Source organism: Lagenorhynchus albirostris, chromosome 17 (genome assembly GCF_949774975.1).
Source record: "Lagenorhynchus albirostris chromosome 17, mLagAlb1.1, whole genome shotgun sequence".
NCBI lineage: Eukaryota > Metazoa > Chordata > Mammalia > Artiodactyla > Delphinidae > Lagenorhynchus > Lagenorhynchus albirostris.
Window position 1 is genome coordinate 44,842,846 of NC_083111.1, and position 6,000 is coordinate 44,848,845.

The window sequence follows — 6,000 nt, forward strand, 5'->3', positions numbered from 1 at the left end:
GTCTATTTTGATTTATCTTTGCTCCCTGTGCAGCAAGCTTTCTTTGGCCACTTCCTTGAATTACCGATCCGCTCAGATAGTTCTTAGCTTATTATACGTGAAGCTGGCTTATTTCCAAATTAACTTGGCTGGTCTCTTAATCTTTCCCATCTTCTCTCAAAACTCCTGATCAGCCCTCTTGATATTCACCAAACCAAACTTAGTTTCCAGCCTTCACATTCCCCTCCCCCCGGCACTCCCTTGATACATATACTTTATTTTATTTATTTTTAAAATTTATTTATTTATTTATTATTTTTGGCTGTGTTGGGTCCTCGTTGCTGCACACGGGTTTTCTCTAGTTGGGGCAAGTGGAGGCTACCCTTTGTTGTGGTGCGTGGGCTTCTCATTGTGGTGGCTTGTCTTTGTTGTGGAGCACGGGTGCTAGGCCCACGGGCTTTAGTAGCTGTGGCATGCAGGCTCGGTAGTTGTGGCTTGTGGGCTCCATAGTTGTGGCTCGCAGGCCCTAGACCACAGGCTCAGTAGTTGTGACACGCACGGGCTTAGTTGCTCTGGTGCACGTGGGAGTTTCCTGGACCAGGGCTCAAACCTGTGTCCCCTGCATTGGCAGGTGGATTCTTAACCACTGTGCCACCAGGGAAGTCCGATATATATACTTTATATCATCAACCTTTCTTTTCTTATATTATTTTTCAGACACTTTGTTCTCTCTTCAAACTTTGTCCTTCTAACTTTGCCTCAAAATATTTTCTTCTTCTTAATTTGTCTTTAAGACATACTTGAATTTAAATATTAGTGAAACATGGACTCTTGTCTGTTCTTTGGCATCAAGTTTACCTCTTATTTTTTAAGTAGGGTTAAGAATCAGTAAAGTTATAGTGTATGAATTTTATCTCAATAAAGCTATTATTTAAAAAAACCCAAAAAACAGTGAAGCAGAGAAAAAAAATCCAATAAAGTACAGGAGTGTACAGTGAAGTGTTTTGAAAGATATAAACTGCAATATGGACCCTAGATATTTATCATTATTGTAATTACTATTACATGCACTGTTTATCTTTACAAATTCTCTGAAGCCTTCCTATAAACTAATAATTTAAACTCCTCTGCTAACTCACTGTCCTAGAACTATTTATCCAAATGCAAGCTATGTGAAAGCTTCTAGCACAATGGTTGGCATATAATAAGTCTCCAATAAGTGTTAAAAAACAAAAAAAGTTAAAGTACAATTGACAGAGTCAAATCATGTATATTAGTATAGGGTTTAAAGACTAGAAGAATTTAACTTATGCCTAAAATAGTCGGGAGCCAATTTAAAGTTATAAAAAAAATCTTATTCTTTGATATTAGAAATAATATATGCTGTAATAGTAATAGGGTTGGAAAACATCAGATTAAGAATTCATTTTTCAGGCCTTTCTTAGAAGACTATTAGTAAATATCAGTTGAAAAATGGTTTTGTAGAGTAATATGATGATTCCCAATCAGTTTTCTTCTCATTATGGGGATCTCACAGTTCTGGTGAACAAAGAGTATTTATTCCAACATGGTTCCTCCTTTTGAAAAGAGAGAGCAACTTTTAAATTTACTAGTAAAATATTCAACAATGAATATGCAGTTCAAGATGTTTTAGTTGCTCAGAAGGTGCTTTATTTCAACCCCACTTCCCTCTCCAGTTCTCAAAACCAATGAAGAAGGAAACATTACTTATCAAAGAAGCTAAGGAGCAAAGCTGATGGGCACGAATTTGCTAGTCAGGAGAACTAGCCTATGTTCAAAGTGGTGGTCTTCATTATGCTTCAAGAATAGAGATGTCTTTGGATTGGAAAGGAACTCTAGAAATGACTTTGTCCATCCCTCATATAGTATTACTAATGGAAAGAGCACTCACTATCTTATGAAGTTGCATATTCCATTCTTATATAATGCCAAATGTTAGAAAAGTCTTATGCTCAATTCAAAATCCATCTCCTTGCACCTTCCAATGATTGCCCTGAATCCTGTCCTCTACTTCCCCTAAGCTGTAAAGTTGTGGGAGGGGGAGAGGGAGGAGAATTCCCCTTATATAAACAGATGAGATGTTTGAGTTGCACTTTGCAAAATGTTTAGAATTGTTAGGGAATGGTGTCACCACAACACCAGGTCCTCAGAAAAATGCATTGCTTATTCTTTCTTTACTTAGATTCTAGACTAAGAAGTTTTCATCTCTCTCATCCAAATGTGTCAGTGAATTTAGCAAATTTTCAGTCTTCCTGGGAGATATGTCAACAATTACCAATGGGGCTTCCCTGGTGGCGCAGTGGTTGAGAATCTGCCTGCTAATGCAGGGGACACGGGTTCGACCCCTGGTCTGGGAGGATCCCACATGCCACGGAGCAACTAGGCCCGTGAGCCCCAACTACTGAGCCTGCGCGTCTGGAGCCTGTGCTCCTCAACAAGAGAGGCCGTGATAGTGAGAGACCCTCGCACTGTGATGAAGAGTGCCCCCCGCTTGCCACAACTAGAGAGAGCCCTCGCACAGAAACGAAGACCCAACACAGCAAAAATAAATAAATTAATTAATTAATAAAATCCTACCCCCAACATCAAAAAAAAAAAAACAATTACCAATGAATCAATGTTAGCACACCTTATGGGAGGAGGGAGAGGGAACTAGAAGCTTCATTGCTTTATTTCCTTCTCTGGTGGTATGGTAGGAAGGAGGGTTAACTGCTTAGAGCTGAAGTCTTACTGGGTATGAATCCTTTAAATCCTTGGCCCAGATTAACTGAATGATCCCAGTGTTTAGCACACAGTTCGTCAAGAGTACTTGTATCACACTGATTTGCCTAATAACAAATCTGTTTGCAACCTCCTACACATTTAATGAGGAGATTCCATTGTCCTCCTCTTGCAAGTTCTAACTTGCTATATTCCTATCTTGATTTAAAAGGGCCTGAATTACGTGATAGTATCTCAATCTGCCAAAGACCACAGCTTCTTCATTAAAAAAAAAAAAAGAAATTATTACAGATCAGGCAGCAGGACTCTTACAGTGTACACCTGGTTGGCCCAGGTTTGGCTCTTCCTCATCTATTAATTCATCCAAATAATAACTGCAAAAAAAGTAAGAAAAAATGAGTCACTCTAGTACCAAGCCTGAGATAATGTATATCAGCTTTGATCACATGCTCTGAGGTTTGGGAAAACGAATTATTATAAACCGGGTGTCATCCTCAGCTCTTCCCTGGAAACACTTTTCTTAAATGTTGCTTTTGATCATATTTTTAAGATGTAATTAAGGATTCCTTTTCCCTAGTCATGTTTTCTCTCGAGCTAAAACCTTATGGAAACAATCCAATGGAATTATAGAGCTATGGTTCCACTCACAGGAGCTCTTGGTAATGATTAAGTTTGCCTGGACGAAAGAATATGGAATAGGTGTTTGTCTAGTGGGTGTGTAAATGGGGGCGTCCTTTTTACTTTTATACAACCTGAGGTCCTATGAAAATCCCTGAGACATATCTGCAACCATCTGCAACCAAGAAATTCCTCTGACTGAATTCATTTGATAGCCATTCATTCATTTGATAGCCATTCATTCATTTGATAGCCATTCAACAAATATTTGAGTATCTCCAAGGGTCAGGCACTGTCTTAATCTAGTATGAGAGACAAAAAAAAGAAAAACATGAATAGGTAAATAAACATTATGATCCAAGTATATGTTGCGTCTATGGTAATATGTAGAAGGTTCCCTAGTCAGAGAGAGAGGAAGGGAGGGGATAATGGATACTCAGTGGAGAAGGTAAATGGGATTTCCATGAAGAGGGAGCATTCTCAAGACTTTCTCCAATGGAAGTATGCTATTCCAGTAATGATCAGATAGGTACAACAAATAAGTTTCCTTTAAAGCATAATCCATGACACAAAAGTCTCTTTAGACGCTCTGAGACAAAAAGAATTTTGTAGTCAAATACATCTGAAACTTCACAATGCACATTAACAGTCAACATGGCTCTAAGAAGCCTAGTAGGAAAGAGATCTGATTAACAAAGTATAACCCAGCATTTCCCATACTGCCCTGACAACAACTGTCCACTTTTTTTCTTGGGGGGAGACCTATTGCCATCCTGACAGATGCCATTAAAAATTTTAACCTAAAGAGCATAATTTCCCATGAAAAATGGATGTTGTGGGTCAATGAAATACATTTCAGCTTTTCTATGCTTCACAGGTAAATATTACCATAAAAATGGTTAATGGAGATGGCTTTAGAATGTTGCAAACTGGACCACAACTTAGAGTCTCTTGCTTACTGAAGCTCTGTGCTGAGCCCTCAAAAAATCTGCATAGAATCCCTACCTTAGAGGTAAACCGACTGGAGCCCTAGGGCAAAATATGTCTCTACATTCCTTGAAACAAGTGTGAAGAAACAAATAAAAGAACTGCCATTATGAATTCTATTAAAGCCATGATCAAAAGTCTCTATACTTTGAAATACCTAATCATATTACAGGATTAAAAACACATGAGTGAACACTAACCAATAATTTATTCATTTCTTATATCTACTTACATCTTTTAATTTTGAAAACATAAATTTATGGTTCTTTCTCGATTATACTGACAAAACCTTTTTCTTACTTTCCATCTGGTAGGTCCCTTTTGCTATACGTCTTGTTGTTGGACTATCGTCAGTTTCTGGCTTTATCCAAACTCACTTTTCAGAGTGGCTTTTGAGTAGAAGAAGGGTTATGAAAGATTAAGAAGAGTTTGTATAAGAAGTCTCATCTTTTCTAGGAATTATGAAAAGGGTGTAACCCTCATATGAATGTTGGGCTTATTTTGTTGTGTTCTAATAAGGCTCTACTGTTGAGGCCATAGTGTAAAGCCATACTTGTAGAGACAGACATGATCTTCTCTGAAGAAACTGAGCATCCCCGTATCAATCATCTGGAAGGGGCAGTTCCTCAGACCGATATCAAGATCTTGGAAGGTGGGTCTTGGACTTGGGTGAGAACTCCTGACTCCCTGTGGGATCACACTCTTGCTGGACTTTTAGGTATACTGACTATTTGATGATGCTCCCTGGTGGTATGGAAAAATGGCTTCTCCCAAGGGCTAGGCAGGAAGGCAGTACCCCTGTAGGGGATCCTAAGATGAAGTGACACTCTTTCAGGTTATCAAGTTTTACGTTGCTCTCTGTGTTCATTCCCATCTAGCTGTGCCCAAGTCTTTAGCAAAGCCTTATAATAGTATAGACTGGCTCAGGTCTCAGTTGTACACTGAGGACCTTAGGTGAGAATTGGGAGTACATTTGCAGGCCAAGGAGCTAAAGAAGAGACAGTAACTTGTTAGCATAGTTATATGTAGTTATGATTATTAATAAGGATAATAACTATCAGGTATCGAGTACTAATTCTGTGCCAGGCACTTAACGTATGCTATCTCATCTAATCTTCACAACAATACTCAGAGGTAGTTTCTATTTGTACCCTATGTGGAAGAGGAAATTGAGACTCAGAGAGATTGCAAATTTGCACACATCCCATAGCTACTGGGAGGTGGGATTTCAATCTAGGTTTCATCTGACTCCAGAGGCTGAACATACTCCAGTCAAATTACTTAACTTCTCAGAACTTAAGTTTTTCTGTTTGAAAACATCTACCTTCTAGGGTTGCCATAAGAATTCAGTGAAATAATGTACATAAAGGTCCCAGGCCATTGACTAGAAGGCAATAGGTATTCCCCAAAATGGTGCTTATCATTATGTTTTTCTTCTGCCTTTCTGGACATTCCTTCTTAATATCTTTGAAGGCTTCCTCTTCTTCGGATAGCCTGCTAAATTGTGTTCCCCAAATTTGTTTTTTAACTAGGCACTTTCCTTAACCCAGAGCTTCAGCTACCATTTTTATGCTGGTCATTTATAAGTCTTTACCTTCAGCCCTGATCACTGCTGAACTCCAAACCCAGATATCCATTTATCTGACATCTCCACTTGGATGTCTCATAGACAAA